General features: G+C 38.4%; 1 protein-coding gene across 3 annotated transcripts in view; it reads right to left on the bottom strand.

The window, feature by feature from the left end:
- Nucleotides 1-25,959, bottom strand: part of VWC2L (von Willebrand factor C domain containing 2 like) — a 166,251-nt gene that overhangs the window by 17,718 nt on the left and 122,574 nt on the right. The window lies entirely within an intron of this gene.

Raw genomic sequence — 25,959 nt, 5'->3', positions numbered from 1 at the left:
GGGCCCAGCAATCTGTGTTTTAACAAATTTTCCAGGTAAGTCTGATGCAGGCTAAAGTTTCAGAACCACTGCTTTAGAATAAGGCAGTGCCTGGGTGAAAACCATAACATTGGGAACCAGAAAGAGAACATAGTCTGAGTTTTGGAAGAAGCTTCAAAATAGATGGAGCTTATCCAAAAGGCAATGAATTCAGCACGCTGTAAGAACATAGGCTTTTAGCAAAGGGTCATTTCTGAGGAGAAATTCTGAGCAAGTAAATGGTGGTTAAATGGTTCAATTACTTTCAAGTCTCAGCATCAGCCTTTGAGCTGTCATTATTGTGTTTCTTTGATAAGTGTGATTTTAGCCCACATGACAGCTTGAGAATGAAGGAGACGTGTGAAACTTGGCATTCGGAACCATTTTGGGTGCTTTAATGACCTCACTTACTGTAAAACAAGCCAGTTATCACTGGACAGAAAATAGTATATATTTATCTTTGGGATTGAAACAGGTTAAAAAAAAAGATAGTGTTACTCAGTTTTGTCTAACTTTCGTATTAAACATAAAATTTATTTAAGCAACAAACCTACTTCTGACAATTAATTTAGTATCATCTTTGAAAACTGCCTAATTCCTTGATGAAAAAATTTAAAGCCTATTTTCACTTCATTAAAATGATATGCTTGATATGCATAACACACCACAATGGAAGTCATGTTCTCACTCAGGGAAAGGGACACGGGACATGGAATACACTTGTCAACAAAGTGGAACATTACTACAGACAGACACGCCAACCCACCCACACACCACGACGAAGTAGAAAACTTCCTATTTTTATTCTCTGTGTTCAAAGACACAAAATGCCTTATAACTAAAAAAAGATGAGTAGGTTATTTCATTATTGGAACATACTACCAAAGATGCCCCGCTAACATTTTCATGGTTTTTATAGTAACACATTATTACACATGCCGTTGGTAAATTAAACAACGAAGTGGCATTTTCTTTAATGCATAAACTAACTGGCTGTAGATAGCTAACAACTATCAAACAGAAATAATAAGATAAATATAAATAAGAGTCCACAAACTGTAAAATGAGGCTAGTTTGTTTTAAATCATAATAACATAATTTAGAATTCCATAAGCAAATATTAACTACTCCCCACGTACCAGCCATTGTTTCAGGCACTGGAAATATAACTTCAACAAGACAAACATATTTCCTTCTTGTATGGATGTGGTATAAGTAGATATTGAAAATTAGGCTGGGCTCAGTGGCTCACGCCTATAATCCCAGCACTTTGGGAGGCTGAGGTTGGAGGATGGCTTGAGGCCAGGAATTCAAGACTAGCCTGGGCAACATACTAGACCTTGTCTCTACAATTTTTTAAAAAATTAGCTGGGCATACATCTGTTGTTTTAACTACTTGAGATTCTGAGATGAGAGGATCGCTTAAGCTCAAGGGTTCAAGGCTGCAGTGAGCTGTGATCACACCACTACACTGCGGCCTGGGCAACAGGGTAAAATCGTCTCTAAAAAAATAAATGAAAAAAGAAAACTAAGAATGGGATTAAATTTGTGAAAAATGAAGAGTTCATATACTAAGGGGATTTAATCTAGTATAGAAGTCCAAGAAGGGTGCCTTGAGAAAGTGGTGGGAGAAGGCGGGGCCAGTGAGAGGCATCAGGAAGCAGAGCCCCACAGGAACAGCTCCTAACTGCAGTGGAAGCTCGGGACATGGGAAAGCATTTGCAACCCCAGGGTAGAGTCAGTGGGAGGGGTCAAAAGATAAAAGTAGAGACAGAAGCATGTTCTTACTGTTTTTAAAAAAGCTATAGTTGGCACTTGTATTGCATCTAAAGCGCAATTGCAACCGTGACATAACCAATTTACTTTTTACATAGATTACACTGGTTTTAATGTGGATAATGAGTTGTTGCAGAGGCAGGGGCTGTGTTGCTAGAAGTAGAATAATTGAATCAATTTTTACACTAGTCGAGGCAAAGATAATGGTGGGTTGTGGACATGAAGAAGGGAGCGAAGTGAATGGGTATGAGCAATATTTAGGCAATAAAGTCAGCATGATTCTATCATGTTGGTGGTAGACTGAGTGTATGGAATTAGGTAGAAGATGCCCCTCAAGTTTCTAATTTGAGCAAGTGTATGGAATGCTGGAGAAGGGGCAGGATTTGGAGAAAAGAGAATGAGGTCGATGTTAGAAAGTTTGAATTGATATACACATGAATCATCTAAGCGGAGATAAATAGGGGAATAGAATTGACTGAGCTGGGCATAGAGAGGTGGAGCCCCTGGCAAATGAATGGTAATTGAAGTCAGGGGAGTGAGTGAGCATTTGATGTCCTGCAAAAAGAAAGAGGGCCTAGGACGACATTGTCATTTAAGGGAAGACAGATGAGATGGAGCCACCTAAGATGACAAAAAAGATTTCAAAAAGGAAGGAAAAAATAGCAATACATGATAGCAGAGAAGCAAAGGAAAGGAAAGGTTTCTGGCAGGAGTGTGACAGCAGTGTCAAGTGCAGCTGAGATGGGCGTGGAGATAAGGCAGAGACAAGCTCCTTGGTGACCTTGCTTGACAAGTACAATGTCTGCGGAGTGATGAAGGCAAAGGCCAGGCTGGGGAAGACTGAGGAATGGATAGGAAGTAAAAGCTGCAGAAATAAAAGGAGTTCAGTCAGTAGCTGTAAGAGACAGTGCTGAGGGAGGATAGTTAAAATGAGAGAGAAATATCTTCAAATGCTGGTGAGAAATGATCTGGTGGGAGAGAGAGGTTGAATGTAAAAGAATGGGGAGGGAGACTAGAGTACCTGAGAAAGCAGAAAGGCATGAAATTCTGTGTTCTTAGATGGGACGCGGGGGCCCTCTTCTATAGTAATAGGCACTAGGAGCTGAAATAATTTCTGTCTGATAATTTATATTTTCTCTGAGCAGAAGGAAGGGCCCTAATCTGCTAAGGGTGAAGAAAAGATGAAAAGAGGAAATGGTGGAGACAGTCACTGGGGAGAATAAAAAGTCTAGCTGACTGGGGACGCCTAATACCTATGTCTGAGTAGCGTTGACAGTCCCATGAGGAAGACTACTGTAATTTGTAGTGGTATCAATTTGGTGGCTTGTGTGGTCTTTCCCATCAGAGCTCAGCAATATTGTGGAAGAGCATCTGATATGGTTTTCCTGTGTCCCTACCCAAATCTCATCTTGAATTGTAGCTCCCATGATTCCCATGTGTTATGGTAGGGAAGTGGTGGGAGATAATTGAATCGTGGGGGTGTTTTCCCGCAAACTGTTATCGTGGTAGTGAATAAGTCTCATGAGATTTGATGGCTTTTATAAGGGGAAACCCGTTTAGCTTGGTTTTCATTCTCTCCCCTGCCACCCTGTGAAGAGTTGCCTTCCGCCATGATTGTGAGGTCTCCCCAGCCACATGGAACTGGGAGTCCATCAAACCTCTTTTTCTTTATAAATTACCCAGTCTCGGGTATGTCTTTATCAGCAGCATGTAAATGGACTAATACAGCATCTGAGGCAAATAGTCATTATTTAATAGCAGTGTGACCTCAGGCATGTCACTTATTCCCGCTGTCTCCCCCACCCCACACTGTTTCCTCATCTGGGAACTGGGAACAGTAAGAAGACTCCCTGCCCCTGTAGGGTTGCCGTAATTACTAAAGAGTCAATGCACACCATGTGCTGAGGATAGTCAGCACGTAGTGTGCCCTGTACAAGTGTTAGCTATAATTTAGGCTTGAGCTTTTGGCAGGCATTTGGGATGCTAGGAGCAAAGGAGTGGAAGATATTAACAAGAAAGTGGTTGAAATGATAGACTAAGGAGTTAAACTGGAGGGATAAGGAAGTGAGGAGGTTGATTTTAGAAATCACTAGATTATTTTGTATTTGCTGGAAGTCCTCCTGGTATGGATTCCTGGCCTCAGATTGTAGTATGCTAGATTTGCTGATGGAATTAGAATGTGTATAAAAAATGAATAACATTACCGAGCTCTGTTACCTTAGCTCCTACTCTTCTTTGGCTGTGGCACCCAACACATAAGGAATTTACATAAAAAGATATTATATTGGTGTAGGGTATTTTTTTGGTTGGGGGTAACTCTAGCTTGAAGTAGTTCCTGTGTGTGACTCTTCATGTTTCTAGATTCCCATGAAATAGGAAAGTTCTTAAAAAGAGAAATTATAAGAAGAAATATTAAGGGAATCCCTCAAGTTAAGGCAGTTTTGTTTTAAGGCTGTAAATTTGCCAACTGTTTGTGTTTTTCTCCTTGAGGTCCATAATGCAATTTAAGCCAGAAGAACAATCAGTTTGGCCCAAGCTTAAACTACTGCAGAATAAACCTGCAAAACTAAATTTTGTTTATTTTTTGAGATGGAGTCTTGCTCTGTCACCCAGGCTGAAGGGCAGTGGCACGATCTCGGCTCACTGCAACCTCTGCCTCCTGAGTTCAAGTGATTCTCTTGCCTCAGCCTCCCGAGTAGCTGGGATTACAGGCTCATGCCACCATGCTCGGCTAATTTATTTGTGTTTTTAATAGAAACAGGAGGAACTCTCTGCATTGGTGATGTGCTGAGGCTTAATGTGCTCATCTGAGTGAGCTGGTGAACAAACTCGGAGGTGCTATTTCATCTCAGAGAATATATTTTTGTATAGTCATGGAGATCATAGATTGGGACCTTTGCCTTTTATTGTAAACATAAATGGGCTTTAGACAACAACATTTATTTCCAAGTAGGAGAATGATTGAGATTTTATGTGATGAGAATATTACTGAAGAGCCCATTGAGCTTTCTGAAAATAGGAAAACAGCTTCAGACACTAATGAGCAAATAAATAAAGTACAATTATTAGGCTAGGGGATGGCCTCCAGCGAGTTTAGAAATCTTAGTTTTTATTCTTGCCTGTGCAAATAACTTTTACCTGAATTTAGAGGAAACATTTAGAAGTGGGGATGGTAGAGACAAGAGCGATCAGGAGAAATGCTGCCACTCTTAGCTCAAAGATATCCCCAAACTTGTTCTCTTCCCAGAAATTGCCAATTTTAAACTATTAAGAATAGTTAATTATTCATTTATTCAAAAACACGTATTAATGGTTTCTTATGTGCCAGAGGTAGCAAAATACTGGAAATAAGGTGATAATAAGACGTATTTCTAGCTCTCAATGGCCTTTATTGATGAAAAAGAATCAAACTCTAAAATATTTGAAGGAATTTATTCTGAGCCAAACGTGAGTGACCAAGGCCCAAGGCACAGTCTCAAGAGGTCCTGAGAACATATGCCCAAGGTGGTTGGATTACAGCTTGATTTTATACGTATTAGAGGGATAGAAGTTACAAGCAGACATCAATCAATACACAGAAGGTATACATTTGTTCGGCTGCAATGGCAGGACAACTTGAAGTCGGAGAAGGGTCTTCCAGGTCATAGGTGGATTCAAAGATTTTCTGATGGCAGTTGGTAGAAAGGGTTACACTCTTCCTGAATAGTTAAAATCAGCAGAAAGAAATGTTTGTAGTTAAGATGGGGGCGGGGCTTGTGGAAGCCAAGGTTCTTGTTACGTAGCTAAAACTTCTAGGCTTCAGAAAATAGATGGTAAATGTCTTTTATCAGACATGTGCCAAACTTAGTTAAATGTGTCAAACTTAGTTAAATCTTTCCTGGATCAGGAAAAGACCAGGAAGGGGAAGGAGGATTCTTTAGAGAATGTAGATTTTCCTCACAAGAGACAATTTTGCAGGGCCATTTCAAAGTATGTCAAAGAAATATATTTTAAGGTAAAATACTGTTTCTTTCAGGGCCTGCTATCTGTCATGTCATACTATTCTAGAGTAAGGTTGGAATTTGGTATCTTATTGCTACAAAGAGTCTGTTTTGTCAGTCTTAAGATCTCTCTTTTAATGTAAGTGCTTGTCAGTTGTGCCTGAATTTGTTTTGTTTCGTTTGTTTTGTTTCGAGATGGAGTTTTGCTCTTGTTGCCCAGGCTACAGTGCAATGGCGTGATCTCGGCTCACTGCAACCTCTGCCCCCTGGGTTCAAGCAATTCTCCTGCCTCAGCCTCCTGAGTAGCTGGGATTACAGGCATGCGCCACCACACCTGGCTAATTTTGTATTTTTAGTAGAGATGGGGTTTCTCCATGTTAGTCAGGCTGGTCTTGAACTCCCAACCTCAGGTGATCTGCCCACCTCGGCCCCCAAAGTGCTGGGATTACAGGCAAGGCATGTCTGGTCCCCCAAACCCCTGCCTTTCTCATCATGGCCTGAACTAGTTTTTCAGGCTTACTTTGGAATATTCTTGGCTGAGAAGGGGGTTCATTCAGTCAATTGAGGGGCTTAGAATTTTATTTTTGGTTGACACCATACACCGTAGCAAACAGTGAGGCAAATACAAAATTAAAAATAGGGTGTTACAGAAGAATATAGAGGGGAGCTAATTGAACTGAGGAAGAGGTAGGCTTCCTAGAGGATATAAAGACTGAGTGGAGTCTTGTGGGGTGAAAAGGAACTATTTTGGTAAAGAATCAGGATAGTAGTGGTGGGTGCAGAAAGAGTCCAAGATGAGTTAGTGGCCTGGGCAAAGATAGGCTTGTGGTCTATTGGAGGGATAAATGTGAGCAATTCTATGTACCTGGGATCTTAGGGTGCCAGCAGGAGTCTTGGGAATTGAGGCTGGAGGAAAAGGAGAGGCTGTGGCCAGGTTCTACATACCTTGTGTGCTGTACTGAGTAGAATGGGTTTTACTGTGAAAGCACTGGGGAGATGCTGCAGATTTTTTGTATCGTGTTTGTGCTGTAAACCAAAAATAAAATTCTAAGCCCCTCAGCCAACTGATGGACCTTCCCCTTGGCCAAGGGCATTCCAAAGTTAACCTGAAAAACTAGTTCAGGCTCTGATAGGAAGTGGGGAGTCTAGACATGCCTCATTTTACTCTCCTACCTTTTGGAATCCAGGCACAGCTGACCAGCATTAACATCAATATAGAGACATTAAGACTGAATAAAACATGTTATTTAAGTCTGATAAAAATAAAACAAAAAACATTTACAATCTGTTCTCTCTGAAGCCTGCTACCTGGAGGCTTCATCTGTATGATAAAACCTTGGTCTCCATAACCCCTTTTCTTAACCCAGGCACTCCAGGTCTTTAGATAAGAACTCTTTCAACCAACTGCCAATCAGAAAATCTTTGAATCTGCCTGTGACCAGGAAGCCCCCACTTCCAGTTGTCTCACCTTTCTGGACCAAACCCATGTACATCTTACATGTGTTGATTAATGTCTTATGTATCCCTAAGATGTATAAAACCGAGCTGTAGCCTGACCACTTTGGGCACATGATCCCCTGGGGCTCTGTCATAGGCCATCAGTCACTCATATTTGGCTCAGAATAAATCTCTTCAAATATCTTACAGAGTTCAACTGTTACTGTCAACAATGGCATTAGCCAGATCACTTCTGTTGATCTGTGGGGAGGGGATGGAAGGCACGCAGACTAGAGGGAACAAGAACAGCAACTGCTTTTGGCAAGGGATGGGGAAGGACCACGTTGAACTAGTGGCAGTAAGAATGGAGAAGAGGGGATGGGCTGGGGAGACACTGAAAGGAGTAGAATTAATAGAATGTAGATACACAAGAGGTATGGAAGAGGAAGGAAATAAAATGGTGCCCATATTTCTTGCTTATGTGCTCAATAGCAGGTGATATCTTTTGAGAAGAGAAATATAAAAGGGGAAAGTTTAGGAGAAAAGTCTAGAGTTTAGTTATAGAGATAGTGCATTTTAAATGTCTTTGACTTACAAGCGGAAAGCTTAAATTAAGCAGTCGACTGAGGGTTGAGATCTCAAGGGAAATACTTGCTCTTGAGGCATCATTTTAGAAGTCTTCAAGAAAAATACAGTGATTGAATTCATGAAAGTGGATTCCTATGAAGAGAGAGAATATGTAATATGAAGATGACTAAGGAAGGAATCCCAAGGAACTAACATTTAAGTCATGAGTAGAGAAATAGAACCCTGAGAAGGGAGTTGTGAATTAGTGATTACAGAAATAGGAGTAGGATGATATAATAGAAGTCAGAGAAGAAGAAGCTTGTAAGGTTTTAATAAGGTGTCCAATACTACTAGAATGTTGAATAGACCAAGGTTGGAAAGCACCCATTGAGTTTATCATCCAGCAGGTCCTGAATGGCATTGTGAGAGCAATTCCTGTGTCATTGTGGGATAAAATTGGACCTCTATTGTTTTAAAAGTGAGATGTGGGGGAAAAAAAGCATGTTGATTACACATTCAGGAAGGCTCATTTTGAAGAGAAGGTGAGATGTAGGGCTAAGTAACCAGAGGTAGGACTTATTGGTTTGGCATTTATTCATTCAGTTAACTTCTAAGGCCTATTTTTCTTTCTTTAAAGATCAGGGTCATGTGTTTATCAATATGCTATAAAGGAAAAAGCCAGTAAGGAAAAGTTGCAGGTTTGGAAAAGAAGTTCTGAGTGTTCATGTAGAAAATGAGTTCCAGGAATTGTGAATCACAGTGAAGCTGATCTCTGGACCAGCAGCAGTAGCCTTCCAAGAGAGCTTGTTAGAAATGAGCAACATAGGGCCTTAAACACTAAACCACAATATGTTTTTCAACAGGAATTAAAATTCTTTTGCAATACAAAGATAAGGATGGGGAAAGGTAAGTTTCTTGATGTTGGCTATGAAGGAGTTAAAATGATGCTATTTCATTTTGCTGTGAAGGAAAGACATTGTGTACTGGGGGTGAGTGCATGCAGTTAGAGTCAGCTCTTGAGGTCTGCATGGGTATCACTGACAGCTTGGCTGGGAGAAACACCCTGGCCTCTATTGTGGTATGAAGAGGAATATTTGTGTGGGTGCCTCTCAACAGCCAAAGGCTGGTATTGGAGGAGGCAGACATTTAGATTGATGCAGGTTTGGGATTTTGCTAGGCAAGTGGGGATCCTCAAGAAAGAGGGTGGATTAATGAACTGCAGGTTTTAAATTGGAAAGAGAAGTCAATAAAAATCACTAAGAGTTGATAGATTGGAATGAAATGGGAGTCAATCATAGTCATTAACAGAAATGAGAAATATTATGCTGCCAGCAACAGTGAATGCTTGTCTAAAAAGAGCTATTATTTCTCCCTGAGTAATTTTTGGTTTGTATGCTTTACAAATAATTTGTCTAAAGCATTCATTATTTTCTTCCTTCCCCTAGTCACCTATTATAAAATCTGAGACTGTTCCAGGAACTGAAACTGCCCACCAACATAGTGTCTGTGGTACTAAATTTACTACAGCTCAAGGTCCTTAAAATAAGAAGATTTGTAAAATTCGACTGAGACCTTTAAAAGATCAGAACAATATTCTTTCCTATCTTGAATGTCCTTTATATTTTCTTTCTATTTGCAGAATTTATACTTGCAACATGTTATGAATGCTACACTGATTCTCCCCTGAAAAATACTCTTTCTCTAACCTTCGAACCTCAAAGCACTTAGTTCTTCCCTTATGATACCATTTAACTATCTTTTTCTTTTAAAACATAGTTCAACAGTTTTATTCCTTCCAAGAGACTGTAACATCTTGAATAGAAGGAGCTGTTTGGCTAATTTTTTGTTGCAGTGCTGGGCAGAGAGGAAGTTGTGTAGCTGAGTCATAGGGTTCATAAATGGAACTAGAGGCCCAGAAAGATAGAGTGCTGAAGACAGAGCTGGTAAAGATTATAAAAGGCCTTTTGTAGCAAAATTAGTTGTTTAAATGTTAACCTCTAAGAAATGGGGAGCCACTGAAAAGTTTGAGGTAGGGAAGTGACATGATACTAACATTTCTGCACATGCGCTCTGTTCAGAACATAAACGACTGAACAAAATGAGCAAGATCAAAGACCAGGATGTGAGTTACAAAGCTATTGTGATTGCCCAGGCAAGAGAAAAGAGTCTGAAATAAGGCATATATTTATATATAAACAGGAAAAAGTCTTCGTTTAGTACATTGTAGGATTTAATGACATTGGATATAGAAAATGAGGCAGAGGAAGACACTTCTAGCTCATTCCTAGTTTCTGAATGGGGTGATGGGTAATGTCACTCCCTGAGACAGAGAAAACAAAACAGGTTCAAGGAAGAGGAAGCGGAAAGAGATGATATGTGGCAGGTGGGGAGTGATGAGTTCAATTTTAGACATTTAAAAATATTTGATTTTTGGTAATAAGTGTTGGATACATTAAAAATAAAAGAATGAATAAATAATAAATTCGAAGAGCAAAGGTTGAAATAGAAACATATTATTAAGAATGTTTATATTTCTTTTCCCCAAGTGGAACTTATTAACCACTCCTATGGCCGAGTCTGTGTAGGGAAGAAAACATGTGGTTGAAATTCCACTGACCTTTAGAATATACCCAAGTTTTCATACGATGTTCATTTTCATTCCAAATGGCACAGCACAGCCCTAGGGATTGTTCTTTCTGGAGCATTTGAGCAATAAAGGGAATTTGTGCAGCACTTGCATTTCACATGCAGGTTTCAAACCAACTTGATTCTAAACACTGTGTTAGCCACTTTAAAAATATTTGCATATCTGGGTTTGTCTCTTCTTTGTACCAGTAAGTTTGCAGAGTGATCCTGAAAGATGTTGGAAGGTAAAATCTTTGATCCAGCTCAGTGTTTATCTCTGAGCCTTAGCAGAGGCACCTAGATAAGGCAATGAAAGGGCATCAAGGCTGTTATGTTTAGGAACAAGAAAGCTGATCCAAGAACTACATCTTATAATTCTACCCAGATCTCAGTCTTTGATAACATAAATATATGCCTAGGCCAACTTTTTTTTTGTTTTTTTGTTTTTGTTTTGAGACGGAGTCTCGCTCTGTTGCCAGGCTGGAGTGCAGTGGCACGATCTCGGCTCACTGCAACCACCGCTTCCTGGGTTCAAATGATTCTCCTGCCTCAGCCTTCTGAGTAGCTGGGATTACAGATGTGCACCACCACGCCTGGCTAATTTTTGTACTTTCAGTAGAGACATGGTTTCACCATGTTGGCCAGGCTGGTCTAGACCTCCCGACCTTGTGATCCACTTGTCTTGACCTCCCAAATTGCTGGGATTACAGGCATGAGCCACCATGCCTGGCCTAGGCCAACTTTTTAATATGATCTGTTTGCAGTAGCATAACTTAATGTTGTCCTGATTGCTTCTTTTCATCTGTGATTCTTTGGTGCTTTAGAGAGGGAAATAATGTCCTAGATCAGTGAAGCTGATGTATTTGTGTCCCCTTTGGTATACATACCTGTGGTAGGCTGAAAAATGGCCTCCTAAGGATGCCCACATCCTAATCCCCAGAACCTGTAAATATGTCACCTTACATGGTAAAAGCAAGTGTGCCGACACAATTAAGTGAAGAATTTTGAGATGGAGAAATTAGCATAAATTATCTAGATGGGTCCATTGTAATTACAAGGGTCTAATAAGAGGAGTGCAGGTGGATCAGAGGAAGTGTGGGGAAGAAAGCAAGGAGCTGGAGGGATGAGACCAAACGGCCGAGTAATGCAGGTGGTCTCTAGGAGGTAGAAAATGCAAGAAAACAGATTTCTTAGAGCCTCCAGAACAAATGCAGCAGTCTTGCCAACTGCTTGGTTTCAGACTTCTGATCCACAGAACTGTACAAAAATAAATGTGTTTTCTTTTAAGTGATTAAGTTTGTGGTAAGTTGTTACAGAAGCAATAAGAAGGTAAAAACTACCCCTTGAATCAAAACGTAGATAATGCCTAAGCAGGAAGGATCAGTCTAGATGTAAAGTGGAATTTCCCAATTAATTTTAAAGAAACTTCAAACTGTGTATTGACTACAAATGCTACTATTAGTGCTCTTAAAAAGAATCTCTGGAAGGCAAAGAGCTTGGTCTAGCCTAAACATGAGTTAAAATAGTTGGCCACCATAAGCAAGCTATTATCACAGCAGCCCCTTGACAAATTGTTAACCACTTGGATGGATTTGACTAAAGCATTTGTGGTCTACCTTTAGCTACTTTATGTATACTAAAACATCAAGGATGCTTCCATGCTCTCAGAATGGTACCTCAATCCACTGGACTTGGTTGAGTTCTCTGCTTAGCTTTCAATTTGTAGGCAGTGTTTTAGAGTATTTATATAATGCAGGGAAAACATGGACATTTATTTATGAATTGTAAGTCCTGGCTTGCACTGTTTATTTTCAGAAATCAAAAGTACATAATCTCTGCCAACATGCATTTTTTTAAAGGCCCACGCAGATCCTAGAGAATACTGGCACAAAAAATTTTTTTAAATTGCGTAAGTGTTTTAAGCCTGTAAATTGCATGCCTTTTGTTGTCAAGCAGTGACAGAACACCCATAACACAGGAGAGATGCTGAGCTACATGGCTCGGAACTAACAAGTAGTACACTAGCAATTGCTTTGGTAGTGTACTACTGGCAAAGAGCCTCAGAGAAGAAAGCGTCCATGAGTCATATGATTTTTGGAGGTTTAATGACAACCCTAGAATTACACTGGCATTAGCCTCCATATTGAGAAGATGCTTGAAGAAGGCAGAATTCACATTAGCTTGCATGACTCAGTGTGAATCCTAAATTATGAAAGCATCTGGAAGAAGAAATAAAAACTCCAATGCATACGGTTAGAGGCAAACCTTCATGTATTTGTGGACTCAGTCAACAAGCTCTGCTTGGTGCCTATGGCATACTATTCACTGTGCTTCTTCAGGACAAAATGATCTTTTTCCAACTATTAGTATGAGAGAAAAGTCACACTAAGCTAAGAACTGATAAAGTCATCACAAGGCTGTTTGTTTTCCACCAAAACCCAGTTACTTATGTGCTTTTCCTTACTTGATTCTCATGGAATATCTAACTTCATGTGTCTATTACATTGCAAGCACGTAAAAACCCTTCAATTATTGAATCCTGTCACTGAGGGAGACAGCTAGATAGAATTTCAGTGAGTTTTGCTCTATAATGATCTTGAATAAGTGTTGCTCGCTTGATCTACTCAGTAGCTTTCATGTTGATGCTAGTCTTTATTATTAAATTAATTGTTGCATCTATTTTGAAGGAGCACCTACAGAAACACCAAGAACACAGATGTCAATAATAACAGACCACATGGTAGAAAGTGTTTACATATCTTCTACCCTTTGAGCCCTAGTAAATTTTACCTTTCACTGGATTATGTGTCGAACTTCCTCCCTCCTGCTCCAGGTTTTAGGAATCTAAATCTAGATGTTTAGTTCTACACTGGCTATTCTCCCTTAATCATACTTACTTAAGTTCTAGGGCTGATTCAAGGATTCCAGGAGGAAGTAAACTCAAAAGTTTAAGGATGGAACCCCAAGTATTCTATTTGTTTTCCTAAAATTTCCTCAATCTTCCAGTTTACTTCTGCATATGTGTTAGCATTCAAGGGGGCATTCAGATCCTGATTTTAAAAATGCTACTAGCTTGAGCTGACCATCTTCTTTTTAGGGCCATCCTTGTACCTTGTACATTGCTCTCTGTCTCCCTAAAGAATCAGGCATAGAAGGCATTTATGGATGCATCTATTTCCACACTGGTCTTTGAATACCACAAAGACACTCAGTACATGGCATAGAAGGAGTCAGTAAGTGTAGCATTTATTTCAACAGTACTGCTGAAAGTAGGTTTTGTCTTTAGTATTAAAATTAGGGTATCATCCTTCTTGGGGTTTCCTCTGTGACACTTGACTTTGGCATAGAATCACTTTAACATGCCAACCCTACCAGCGAAAACTCCTTTCATTTCACTCATGTCACTTGTACGGCTTGTAACATTCAGTGTTCTTGGTGTTTGCTAAAAATGATTTTCTATAAAAATTGGAGCTTCAGGGGTGGAAGACTGCCATTCACTTCAAATAGCAAACATTATAACAGAAATCATATGACAAGGTTTCTCGGTGCCTGAACAATACATGTGTTTTCTGTCATTGTTAAAAATCTGCTATTTACAATAATTTGCCTGGTTTGTGTGTGAACATTATACTTCATTTTTATGAAACTAACGATCTCTGGCAATGAGGACAACTGCTGCATAGAAGCGCAATATTACTCCTACTGTGGCCATTCCTAGGATAAAAAAGTACTTTTGCATGCCCCCACTAGAACATTATTGAGAAGGGAAGGAAAACATTAGAATTCAGGAGAATCTAGGAGAAGTTAAAAGAGACAGCAAACAAGATCTAGGGAGCATTTGGCTGGAAGAAAATGAACACAATGAGCATATGGAAATCAAACTGAAGTTTTGTGTATCTTGTCAGCTATGTGCCAAGAGCTGCAGCAATTCCTTCACACTGCTTAGTAAATGGGCCTGACCATAAGAGAAAATGAAAGATTCAATACTGTGAGGAAGCTCTCTAGACTGTTTTAGGGCCAGTCAATTTCCTAGAGCTAAGCTAGGTGTTTCCTCCCATCCCTTGTTTATAGAAATTCCCTCCACCCCCTCAACCCCAACCGTGCTAATATTCATGTTCTGGCATGTGATACCAAATCAAATCCAAAGTTAGCATGCGGGGCTGGAGATGGAGGTGATAGGAGGTTGGATACAGAAATGCCTTTTAGAAATGGAATAAATTATGGATGGTGAACATCCCTAGTATTCTAGCACGTATGTGCTAGATCTAGTGTGTAAAATTTGAACTAGTATTTTTTCCTTTACAGTGTGGGAGTGAGAAAGATCAGTCACGTTCTCAAATTGTGTATGTATAGTGAGGACCCGTGGGATATTATGGTTGCCTCTGTGGCCAGATTGTCAGAACAAAGTCACCAAGGATGTCTGTGAAATTTCTTGATTTCCCCAATAAGTCCCACTGAAAAAGTTTTTGAAGCTGTATTTTCAATGTGGTTGAAATTGACAAATACTCTGTAAAATGGCCACAGAGATAAATTTTTTTCAGAAGAGATAGCAATGCTTTTCCTTAGATTTCTGCCAGCTCTGGAACTTCAGAAACATCACATTATATTGTATTTTGAAATATTTTGTGTCACATAAGATGCCATTTACTTTGTTTGGACTTAATATCACTGTCACAGATACTTGAACAAAATGACTGTCTTGCTTAACGTATTCTCTTTACAAAGACCATGCGTTACTCTCAAATGTGGTTAAAAAAATTTGTGTCATGAATCCAAAAGGCAACAGCCGTGTGTAATTCTATATTTTCTAGAGCAGTTTGTTTAGGTCTGATATTCAGTGTGTTGGCAAAGGTAGTACTTAAAGATGAACAATGAATAACAATGGCCTTTAAACGGAGGGTGCACGCGGATATAACACATGTCAGTGCTCCTAAAGTACCTTGTAGATTTTTTTCTATTTTAAATATTTCTCTATTTGGAAAATACTTTTATCTACTTTGACTATATTACTACTTTGCTCTTTTATTTTATAATCCTTCGAAGTTTTATATGCATCATATTGCTTTTCATAGTAGTTTTCCTATAATTGCTAGTGGATGCATTTAGCAATGAATTTCTGGAGACTGAGATTTTAGACCCTGCTTTCCAAAGTAACCTAAAAGACTTTGTAGTTTAAGTGGTATGGAATATGTGAAAAATCAGGATAATTGGGAAACAACATAGCATAGTAAATTTGGGACCTTTGATTCAAATCTTAGTTTTTGTACTTACTAGCTACATAGTAACAACTTACTTTGCCAACTTACTTAACTCTCTATGCTGTAGTTTTTTTCATCTGCACAATGGGACAATAATAGCATCTACCTCGTAGGGTTGGTATAGGGTGTAGAATACCCTATAGCATAATAGAAGAGATCACTCCATTAACGTTTTGTAATCATCTCATCAAATTTGCAATAAACATAGTAGTGTCCCCTATTATAGAAAACAAATTGGGACTTAGAGAGGGGAAAAGACTTTCCCAAGGGTCATTTCAAAACCTATGTGCCATTCACCATTATTCAATCACTTGTTTGGTTACCAAGTTTTGGCTGGAGACTCTCCATCCTATAATGAGGATGGCGTCCTATATCAGGGAGTAACAAGCATACCAGTCCTTAGGCTACAATGTTCTGGGAAGGACAATCAGGACTACGGGGTAGCTTCCTGAAAGACCTCCAGGCCTAAGGAATTTCCAAGTCATAGAAGACAGGCTGTGTTGGCCAGTTTGGGTCAGCAGCTCCAACTTGCTACTTACCAGTGGCCGGCTACTACTTTCTTGAAGGCTTTACAAATCACATCTTCTCACAGTACTTGGTTCTAGCTAAACAAATCCTCAGCAGCTCTGAGGATACACCTCTATTTAAACAGGGCTCTCTGATCTATACCTGTACAGATAAATGCCCAGAGAATTCAGAATGCTAGGAAGATGGCAAGGCAATCCATTCCTGGAGTCACTCCCTTTCCCCTTTTCACAAACACAGAGCAAATAACTTGGAATCAGAAGCCATGGATTCTAGTTTCGAGTCTGTGTCTTATTAGATGTGTGATCTTTCTGAATCTTAATTCTTCATTTTTAGGCAGAGATAACAATACTATTTCTGTGTTTTTGTCCCCATAGGATTGCGGAATAGCCAAGTACAATCGTAAGAGAGAAAACATTCCTGTAACTTGCAGAGCACTATAGATCCTTCTGATCTTCATAGACATGATATTGGTAAGTAAACATACTTCTGGGTACATCATAAAGGCTTTAGGTTTTCCCTTACCTGGTGACAAAATGAAAGTGAAGCCATTTGGCAGATCTGGCCAAAAGCCAGAACTGCAAAATGCTGTTTAGGAGCCACTTAGCACTTTAGAATCAACCAAACCAGTTTGGCTTTGAGAGGGCATATAGGATGCTATTTGGAATTCCATTGTTTATTCAATTAAGCTGAGGGACCTTGCCAGCCATCATCATTTTCCTCTCTTAGTCTTTTTTTTACTTTCTCTTCCTTTCTTTGGTCAGCATATTCAGCTAGAGGATGACTAATCTATAGGTTTTCTCGGAGCAAATACCACATGGCTTGTTCTTCTGGAACATGCTGTAGGTAAAATAATACTTTTCATTGACTATTATATTTGATAACTATCTTCAAAAAAACACTGTTTATGAAATGTGAAGAGAAAAACTTGATGATATTGATTAGATTATCTTGGTTGGCTTTCAAAACAAATTGCAAAATAGAATTAGCTTTTCCCTATAATTCCCATCCAGTTGAATTGCATTCACGTGAAACTGATGTTACTATACATAATAAGTTTTATATGATTAAACCAAATATATTTAAAGGTAAACACTCTATGGAGAATTGAGAGGCCTCAAAAATGAATTAAATGTTGGCTATGTTGAAAGTTACATTTGAACACGTGTTAATGAAACCATGTCTATTCAACTTAAGAATTCTGGGGGGAAGCAGGGTGTATCAGAATGGGAGGTTAGTACTCAAACTTAGAAGTCAACTTCTCATATTGACCTAAAAGAGATGCTGTCATTAGGTTGCTATTGCCACTATCTGCCAGAGAAACCTATGCAAACTGAATGTTACATTCCTTAAGGTGTGAGTAATTCTATGAGCAGGATTAAGATTTTTTAATGAGAACTATCAGAAACTTGCAAGGAAAAGGTGTTAGTGTGATACAGTGACAATCTAATACAGAGGAGGTGTGCAATAAATGTTTGCTGAATGAATAAACCCGAATTTGGCTCATCATTTCTAAACCGTGCACAAGTTTCAGCAATGTGGAGGTTTATATAAATATGTCTTTGATGAAAGTGTATGAAAATTGTACAGCCATTAGCTTTAACCACCCTGGGATAAATTTATCCCTGAAGTAGGAAAGGCAGAGAGAGTGTGAAGGTTGAAAGATTGGAAAGGGCACAGGAGAGGCATACTAGTGGGATAATAAGATGCAGGGAGCTTGTTTTGACCGCTGCCTGCAGCAATTTTCACTTGCCTAGGGCACCCCTGTCACTGCGTGGTGGACAGTAGCTAAAATAGGAATTCTGTCAGCCTTGGCAGCTGTAATACCAGCATCTGCATCTTGCATTAAGTGCACATTTATGAACGATGTCAGGGTGGATCTGAGCCAGGCAGCAGCAGGAGAAGTTTTCAGCTGCTTCAACTTTGCTCCCACCTCCATGTTAGGACCATCAAAGTCATGTCAGCAGCAATGATTGCTCACTGTGCTGCAAGCATGGAAGACAGAAAGGCAATTGGCAATCTCAGTCCCCAGACAGGCACAACAGCTGGTATCAGGCACCTGAGAGGGAATGCAATCCTGGTAGGTTTTGGAGGTGTTTATGTCATCTTCCAAGCTGTCTGAGAGCTTGGTGGGTTGTGTATACATGATCAGATTCGAGTAGTCCCCAGTGAGTATAGCTTGTTTTCCCAAAATTTTACTGCACTGCACACAAGGACAAGCCGAAGGAACTGTGTTAATAATCTAGTGGTGAGAGCCACCTAAAATAAGAGGAAGCCATTATAGCCAGGCAGACTGTCATCAGCATTATATTCACTCAGGGAGCCAATGCTGTCCGATAATGAATGACCTCATCCATCTGAGCAAAAATAAACAACAGCAGCTCTTTAGCAGCTGAACTTCCCTTCTGGTGGCTGTTTATTATTCTGAATTAGAGTCAACACTTTTACTTCTGGAAAAAAAAAGAGTAAACAGTGTTTACTCTTCCCCAGAACTCTAATGCTATCTAAAATTCACCTAGGATATGTTTTAGTGCCTCAGATTAAAATCTCTAGGTTACTAGTGTAAATGCATTATCTGATTACTATGAAATAAATAAATAACCAAAAGCTCTACGATTGTGTATGTGCTAGTTGTCAGACACAGAGCTGAGTCTTGTAGATGCTAATTTTCTTAGTCCCAGTTTTAGAGATGGGAAAACCACGGTTTGTTGGGGTTGAGTGATTGCCCAAGGCCCTACCTAACATGTGGCAGAGCAAGAATGCAAAATGAAAACTGCGCTAGCCCAAACTCAAGTCTTCATCACACTGCATGCTGCCATTTTCATCCATGCACTACCCAAACAATTATTTCCAGGCTTCCATTACAAATTTTAAGTTCATTCAATCATTTCTTTGACAAATGTTTGAGTTCCTATTCTATGCCCAGAAGCATACTAATCAATGACACAAGACCACATGGAGCAATGAGGCAGCTCTAATGGCCATGGGATTAGGAGTCCACAGATTAGCAGAAAAGGACATATGTCTACTGTTTCAGCCTAATGTAGAAATAGCTAAATGTCACTCAGATAATAAAGTCAGACTTTTTTTTTTTTCTGTTTGGGTGGTACCAAGACTAAAAACAAAATGAGACAATTAAAAGGGATGAAGAATAAACTATATAAAAAGCCCAATGATCCTGACTGGGGATAGCTGAATAGAGAACATGGTGCTCTTCATCACAGCCCAGATCATCATCTCTTACAGCATCCTACCATTTTGTGCCAAAGTTATCTCTGGAGTTGGTATAAGCAAGACAGCCTGCATATTATTAGCTGAAGAACCAGTCTTTTGTGATCTTATCCTTTCCAAGTATTAACATTTAACTAGCATGTCTCAAGAAAAAAAGTACACCTTGGCTGGGAGAAGAAAAGCTAAATTTAGAGACATTAAAGGGCTAAAATAAAGTGCAACAAATGGAGATTAATTGACTGCTTCGCATGTGTTGCCTGAAGAAGAGCTTTGGTCTGACTCTGTCACTGATGAAAGAGAGAACATTTTGACACTCTTAAGGGCATATATTACCATGAAATCTGTCCCAAGTCCCTTTTGTCTTGCTTTTCAATGTATTGTTTACAGATGCTAGGCATTTTAATGGAAAAGCCGTCCTCTATTTACCACACATTTCTCAGAGAACAAATTAATTTCTCTGGGATTCCTCTAATTCAGAAGAGGTCTGCATTCTTCTCATGTAAATCTTAGTAAGAATGCACTGTTCATTAGCATTGAATAACATGGAACTTTGGAAATAAAAGCCTTCCACCCTGGTGCAGAAGATGTTGGTTATAGGCAAGAGTTAAAGATATCAACTCTTTGGTATATAACCACCATATGCAAGGAGAAACCACATCTAATGGAAAAGCTAGTGTTTTGTTTTCAAGCAGCATTGCACAGTGGCTTACAGAAGGGCATGGGCATCATATTTGCCAGGGTCTAGTTCTTGCTTTGGAATTTGCTATTTGCAGAACCTCGCCTATGTTGCCTAACTCTTCTGAGCTTCAGTGTCCTCAATTGTAAAATGGGGTGCTCTGTTAATAGGTTATTTTGAAGTTTAAGAAAGATTAATGCACATAAAGATTCCATAAAATACTCAATAAAAGTTAAATATTTTTAATGGTGCAATCTATTATCTACTTTCTCAGGATTTCATCTAAAAATCAGTTTTCCAATACAAAGGACTTATGCAGGGACTGAGAACTTAGCAGATGTAAGTTCTATTCAATAACCATTAGAAGTTATTCACTATTTTACATGGGCCTCTCACCAAACAAATATTAACACTTTCAGGGTGATAATCAATTCCAACTAGGTTTTCTTGGGAAGGAGGTGGTAGTTTCATCAATTTTATATATTGTTCCTTTAGCTAATTTGTCTGATGTTTTTAAGTTTTCTGTGATTTTTACCAATACAAAACACACCCAAACAAGCCCCATGCAGCATTAAAAATATATTCAAGATTAAAATTATTCTTTACTTTAAAAAATTATTTTAGTGGTAAAATTTAAACTGCTTTAATTTGTTTAATACAATGTATTTGCCAATATCAGTGATGCTTGTGAGCTGTAATTTATTTTAAAGGAAGATAAAACAGTCTGTTCCAGGAAAGATAGTGTCTTTGTTGAAATACTAGCTGTAAAAAGTTTATGCAATCTAATTACAAGTTGCCTATCAATAAGAAGCAGCACATCAAGAGAAAACAGAATACAAATCACAATCTCAGCTTGGATTAACTACTATACAAGGTCAGGTAAATGTCGTTTTTCACTAACAAAGTTTCTGGATAAGTACAGAAATTTTAGCTTCTCAGTTTAATGATTCAGAATAAGTAGTCACACAGTAACAGACCTAAAAGGTCTCTTATTCACATTTATTTTTTTCCAAATTAATACAAGCTACACACAGGATTTTAGCTAGCAGCGATAACTATACTGACAGTCAACTAATGACAGCATTTATTTTGCATTTGCATTTTGATTGTGGCAAATTTTGGAAAAAGGAATGAAATTGTGAAAAGTGTTATCAAAGTAATTTTATAAACTTTTCTGTGATTGAATCAAACATGTTTAGGGAATAAATCGTTTCCCTTGATACCAATTGGGTTGTGCTTTGTTGCTCCTCTGAGTTGATTTACGTCCCCTTTGCAATGTTATCAAGTGTCTGTTACCATTCTTAGTCAAGCGCAGTACTCTCCAAACAAATCAGAGGCAGTGTGGCATCTAAGGAGAGCACCATCACATTGCCTTTTAAAAATATAATTGGTTATATAGTTGCTTAATTTTATGAGGCAGCATTGCAGCAAGTATCACTAGATATGAAGCCAGATATCCATTCATGCAAGGAAGATCTATAGATGCAATTTAAAAGTGCTCATTTTAGAAATTATGAGGGTTTTTCCCCAATGGAGGTTTTAATGTGAGTTTTGCAAAAAGGCTAGACAGCTAATTCGTCTTGCAAACAACACTGAGAACTGTGGATTTCTGAAAGAAGTGACCCCAGATTCACTCACTTAACCACTTCTAGCTCTTAAGTAACTTAAAATTGACAAAGTACAGTATCAAAATTTGACCAGTAGCAGATAGTAAGATATTTTATAAATGAACTTGGGAGAAGGTAGAAAAAATATTCCATTAGAAAATCTTTCATTTAGCAAAATTATAGTTTATTATACTAGATTATATATTTTATATATACTATAATGTACTAAATAATATATGCTAAACATGTATACTAATTAATATACAAAAATTATACTATAAACTCGGAGAATCCGTTTGCATTTTTATTTGCGTCTATGTTGCAATAGTTGTCCAATAAAAAATACTTGCTTTAGTTAGAAAATTTTTATCCAGGATATTTTTTTACCCACAGCACTTGAAGCCATGAAGTTACTTGCTCAACACATTTTTGTTGAATGGATTGAATCAGAGACATTTGTAACATGATAATATTCATTTGACCTGCATAAAATAGGCCAAGCATCCCATTGATTTTCTACTCGTACAAGCAGCCAACTGTGCTCACCTACAGTGTGTAGGAGACTGTCTATGTACATGTCTATTCAGTGTGGTAATTTGGTAGAGTGATAGCAGCTTCCAGGTCTGTCAGTGAATGAATAGTTCATGAAGAGCCATTTAGCAGTTGTCAATGAATAGTGCTCAGTCTGTCTCTCAGTCTCTTATTTTGTCTGTCACAGTCATGTCGACACTAGGATACATGCTTGTCACGTTGTTTACTGTGACTCCTCACAATTTCCAAGCATAATCATCCCATCTCCTATATACTCTCATGAAAAATGTCGAATACACATGTGCCAGAGAGGAGACTGGAGAAGGAGAAAACTGCTTGGGAGAATGAGCATGTGTGATATACATATTTTCTTAGTGTCCAGTTTAAAATCTTACACATGGCAAGCCCACAAAAAAAAAAAAAAAAAAAAAAAAGGCCACTATCCTTTGGAAGCAATTTGCTTATTTTTGGTCACTTTGGTTTTATGGATTGGCCTAACGGGTTCAATAATAAATCCATGCAGAATAATTTGAAAGTATGAACAAATAAAAAAGGCCTGAATATATTTGTTCATTTATTCCATTCATTCATTTTTGTGACAGATTACAATGGTATATAATTATGCGGTATGCATAGTGTTATGATATATGTATACAATGTGGAATGGGCAAATCAAGGTAATTGACATGTCCTCTGCCTTAAATATTTATTTATCCTGCCTAACTTTAACTTTGTACCCTTTGGCCAACATCTCCTCATTTCTCTCATCCCCAGCCTCTAGTAACCACCATTCCACTCTCTGCTTCTATGACTTTCATTGTTATAGATTTTGCATATAAGAGAGAACATGCCTTTTTTTTTTTTTTTTTTTTTTTTTTTTTGGTCTTTTTGTGTCTGGCTGATTTTACTCGGCATAATGTCTTCCAGCTTCATCCATGTTGCCGCATGTGACATAATTATTCACAAAAGCCATGATATGGAATCAATGAAAGTGTCCATCAATGGATGAATGGATTGAGAAAATGTGGTATATTTAATTCACTTTTATTGAGTCCTTATGAAATAACAAGCATTATCCTGGATGCTAGGGATCCAGAGACATTTATGCTTTGCCTTCCAAGAATTTACAAACTATTGGGATAGGGGTGAGTGGACACATGAGGTTTGACAGTGTAGAGTATATCTAAGAGGGACACCTAACCCAGATTATGGGAGAGAGGGATGGGGGAAATCTTGTCAGTCTTTTGGAAGAATGAGCCCTGAGGTAATTAAAAGGATGAATAGAAGTTAGCCTTGTAAAGTGTGTGTGCATGTGTATGTGTGTGTGTGTGTAGGAAATAATTTTGGGGTGGGTGGTGAGAGGCATTATTGTACATAAAGGACAAGAGGGAAGAAAAAAGCAATGCATGCTTGGGAATTTCAAGTATTAAATATTTATTTAGGGATAGTGATAGTTATTATTGGGAAGAATGCTAGGGCATGAGTTTGCAGAATAAAGATGAAGTGAGATCATCAAGCCTTTGGTAAATCATGCTAGGAATCTTGACTTTATGTTGAAGACAATTGGGAATATTTCAAGCATGGAAGGAAGAGATCAGATATACATTTTTAGAAAACTTTCTTCATAGGAAGTGAAGGTAAAATACTTTTATATGATAATAAGAACATAAGATTAATGCTAATACTTGTTGGACGGAGAGGTAAAGGAAGCTAAGTCTGGTTTTCCACAAAAAGTATAAGGGCAAATAGTCATTTCTATGCTTTCTTTCATTTTTACTCATAAATGTTAAGATTTTAAGATTCAACTTGATGTAGCCCAAGTACCAAATTTCCCATGGTGGATTAAGCGCTGACCAGTAGTCAATTTCCTAGCTGGCTGAAAAGTATCTAAACACTACAAGGTGTTTTCAGTGTCATGAACTTTGCTTTAATTCATTGTGATCATGGGGGAATACAGAAGGTTCTGCTGGTCCACCTAAGATTTTTCTCATGTGAAAAGCTGACCTTGACTTGAAACTGCCCTGTAATTAACATACATGTTTATTGAGGGCTTATGCCAAAAAGAACCTGTGGTAGGCATTCGGTAAGTGTGTATTTGATGAAAGAAAAAAAATCAAATCGTTAATTCAACATTCCAACAAGTTATTTACTGAGCATTTACTATGTGCCATGCAATATGCAAGTCATGGGGGCTCTAATGATGAACAAAAACAGGTCCTCACAGTGTAGTGTAATGGATGGATAAGAATAAAGTTAGGAGAAACACTTTGCTTTCCCCTGTGCCAAGAAGAGACGTGGATGGAAATTTAAATGGGTGTAATAGCAGGACTGCCCTGGTAAAGCTTAGGTTTGGATAGAAAGCTTCAAAGCTGAGATAATGTATCCCTATTCTCTTTTAGAGGGGAGTATATATTGTCTGCCTTATAAGGTCAGAGTCCTGTATCTTCTCTTTTAGTTGTTTCTAGGTACAGACTAGTGTGTGTGTGTGTGTGTGTGTGTGTGTGTGTGTGTGTTTCATTTTTCCAAATTATGTTTGAATTTCTATCATGATCTTGTTGACTTTTGTTATAAAATTTAATTTATCTAATTGATCTAAATACTCTGTAGCTGTATAAGGCCTGAGTCAGGCTGTCAGACCAATACCCAATACTTGAAATTGGGATGACTTACACAGCTTTAAGGATCACCCTTCTGTTTATATTTCTAAAACAAAAGCTCATGGTTTATAAGCACAGTGCCGCTTGGATTATAGTATTTAAAGTGGCTGCTAATTCTGTTTGAATGTAATAAACCTGGCCTTTCCCATGAGAAAGCTAAGCTCAGATCACATTTCAATAGGCCAATGTGGATATAAGGACTTTTTGACTCGACGGTGGTGGGGTCAGGGAGGAGGGGTGGATGTTGGAAGAGCATGATGTGGTATGAGAATCTTGGACCAGAAGGCTGGAGAAGAGCATGGGAACTTTAACAAAAAGTTTCTTTAGTATGTTCATTAATTTTATAAATCAAATGTCAGAAAGTAAGACTCAGTAAAGAATTTGACTGGTGATATTGCAAAAGATGCTTTGAGAAAACATTATAGGAAACACAGTTTTAAATACAAAATTGAAAAATATTACCCCAAATCAAGGACACTGCTTTGTCTGCATTTGATTTAAAGCAGACTTTATTGTTTAGCCTAAAAAATGTTTCCAGCTTGGAGGAGGCAAACCTCCTATGATCATTTTTGAAATACTGCCTATATTGCTTAAATGAAGCTTCCCTTTTCTTTATGATTCCATTCCGTCCATCAGTTTTTGCAGTATTTTCATTAGCTGTGAAAGAAACTGAATGGGTCAGGCAGTCCAGAGACTTAACCTCTTTCCTAAGGCCCACTGGAAAACAATCCAATGTTATTTGAAAATTTCCCTTGTTTTCACTAATATAACACTAGTTATAAGAACACTGCTTAAAAAGAGGGAAACATTTGTATCTGACATTACCACTTGATATATATAAATTGGCCTACTCTTAGAATCACAGACTTTCAGAACTGGAGTTAACACTGGAGATAATGTCAAGTAACCTTCTATTTAGTGTGAGAAAAGTCAGGCCTAGAGCACAGAAGAACCAGAACTTAATATCTCCTAAATGGACATTTCTAAGGTATTTGAGACAGTTTTTCTGTAATAAGATTTCTCTAGGATATCTATGATCTTGTAGGATGTTTACATTGCACAACTCCAGGG

Source organism: Nomascus leucogenys, chromosome 22a (assembly GCF_006542625.1).
Source record: "Nomascus leucogenys isolate Asia chromosome 22a, Asia_NLE_v1, whole genome shotgun sequence".
NCBI classification, from domain to species: domain Eukaryota; kingdom Metazoa; phylum Chordata; class Mammalia; order Primates; family Hylobatidae; genus Nomascus; species Nomascus leucogenys.
The sequence above is the reverse complement of the archived record's forward strand: the minus strand, read 5'-3'. Positions and strand labels throughout refer to the sequence as shown.